Raw genomic sequence first — 2483 nt, forward strand, 5'->3', positions numbered from 1 at the left:
TCTATCATTTGATTGATTGTTAAATATACTTTTATGTATACATATAGTTTTACATATTTCACAGAAGTTTTTGTATAAGACAAACGGTCAAACATGTGCTAAAAAGTAAAAGATGTCAAATATTTAGAAATGGAGGAAGTATATAGAGAGATACTATAGTACACATGGGATGTAGTATAATACAGCACACCTCCCCGACCCACCCCACCCCCACCCCCACACACACACCCCACGCACACCCCTGTCCTCTTCAATTGTAGTAATTGTTTTACTAATAGTAATGTAGTTACTTAGAGCATCACCAACAGATTATCTATAATCTCTCCTTGAAAAATGTTTTTCGTTTTCTAAACTGAAAATAGTAATTGAAAAAACTCCTCCTCCAACAGATAGCCTCAATTCAATCCCCAAAACTTAAAAGTTGACCCTTCTATTAAACTACCAACGGAAAATTCATTTTTTTCTTTCACGCATAGAAAGCTATTTCCCACGTGCGGGAATGGAAAGAGAGAGGCGGGAGGGAGGAATCGGACGAAAGGAACTCCAAAACTCGGTTGGGAGAGTAGGGGTCTGTTGGAGCTATTTTTTGAGCTAAAATCCCTCAAAATCAGTTTTCGAAATTAGATATGTAGACTATTGGTGATAATCTAAGTGAACACATATTGGATTGGATGTCCAAGACCCACCCACCCCACGAACAGAAACGAACCACCGTTCAGTTTCCCCATTTTTCGGATCTGGAGATAGGCGATGACTGCGGAGCTCGGTGGAGCAGTTGAATGGCCATGACGGCGGCACCCTTGACCTGCGCCCTGCGAGTGGCAGCATCCAGGTAGCGGCTACAACGAGCGCCGGCGGTAGCCATGGTGCGGGAGGTGATGGTCAGGAAGCAGAGGAGGCAGCGATGGCGAGGAAGCTTCATTGGGACCTCCACCTCCTCTTCACGGAGCTTCGTCATCGTCCTCCCCACTGACGGCGAGGATGGAGGACGTTGTGTATGGCGAGCAGTTGTGGGGAGCATCGGCGGCGCGGCTACTCCGAGCGGTGAAGGGGTTCTGGCGGTTCGGAGCCAGGCGGAGTTCCATCGCCACCGGCCGACCTCTCATCCCCATCCATTTTCTCCGGACTCTGCGCGACCGGACAACCTCATCCACCAGCCTCTCATTTTTTTACGAATCTTGGCCGTGGATGGCGAACCATAGTTGGGAGCATCGGCGGCGCGGCTACTTCGGCAGAGGTGGAGGGGATCCGGCGGTTCAGCCAGGCGGCGAGGTGAGGAGCCCCGGGCTTGTCCGTGCGCGGCGCTCGTTGGTCGCCGCCGTCTCTGCGCGGCTGGTCGACCTCATCCGCTACCGGTGGCGTGTTGATGGAAAGGCTCCTCCGACCACCGCCTCCTCCTTCAGTCGCGCCTTGCGGCCCGCATGATGTCCTTGTCTGATTTCTTTTTGTTGGAACACGGTCCTCTCCCTGTGGTCTGTGATTTTTGGACTTGAGATTATATCCTTATTTTGCAAGTTTCTCTCTTTTCGATTGGATAGCAGTTTTCTAAGTTCTGTTGTTCAAAGGAGCACATGGATCGATTTCTTCTGAACTTCTGACTAGATATGTTTTTGATAGAACAGACTTCTTCAGCCTGAGGTCTGAATTTTACTGATGTTGTTAACCAATTCTTGCATACGTCAGCAGCTGCAGTGTGCACTCTTGCTGGTGGAGGCACAACTCGATGGCAAGGTGGTTGGTAGTTGGTCTGCTGAAGATGTACATGTTCAGAATTTTTTGGTTGCTCATTCAGATCTGAATTTTATTTTTAATCGTGAATTTGTTTGTGTTCAGGAAACTAGAAAAGGAGGACAAGAGAAGATTATGCCAGTGGTTGTGGCGCCACTGGAATGCCATCCTGGTCATCATCCTCGACATGGCCATCGTCAAAGCTCGTCGCCGGCGGCCAACCTTCACCCCTAGCAAGAATTGGATAAACAATGATGGGAGTAGTAGTGCTAGACCATGAGCTGGTGGATTGATTTTCTTGTGCTTGATAAACTGTGTCTGTTGCCGGCCATATCCATCATTGTTGGTGATGTTGTAATTTCTTATTTGTTTCTGTGCAATCCACCAATGTTTCGCATTGCGTGTGTGATCAGACAGTTGTTATACTCCCTCCGTCCAAAAAAAAAAAGGCAAACTCTAGGTTTTCGTGTCCAACTTTGACTGTCCGTCTTATATGAAATTTTTTTATAATTCGTATTTTCATTGTTGTTAGATGATAAAACATAATTAATATTTTATGCACGACTTGTCTTTTTAATTTTTTTTTTATAATTTTTTTCAAATAAGACGGACGGTCAAACGTTGGACACGGAAACCAGGGTTTGTATTTTTTGGACGGGGGGAGTAATACTAAGTTGTAACATACTAGATTTTTCAGGGTAAAATTTTTGCGAAAATATCTAAAGTCGATGTTCTTCGTTCTTTCGAATTGGAGC

At 46.0% G+C, this 2483-nt stretch overlaps 1 long non-coding RNA gene across 1 annotated transcript; it reads left to right on the forward strand.

Moving 5' to 3' along the window:
• The first annotated feature begins 637 nt into the window (after nucleotides 1–637).
• Nucleotides 638–2250, forward strand: LOC127753911 (uncharacterized). The gene is made up of 2 exons (XR_008012726.1): nucleotides 638–1758; nucleotides 1834–2250. It is a non-coding gene; the product is annotated as an uncharacterized LOC127753911 (long non-coding RNA).
• The last annotated feature ends 233 nt before the right edge of the window (nucleotides 2251–2483 follow it).

This window comes from Oryza glaberrima, chromosome 11 (assembly GCF_000147395.1).
Source record: "Oryza glaberrima chromosome 11, OglaRS2, whole genome shotgun sequence".
NCBI classification, from domain to species: domain Eukaryota; kingdom Viridiplantae; phylum Streptophyta; class Magnoliopsida; order Poales; family Poaceae; genus Oryza; species Oryza glaberrima.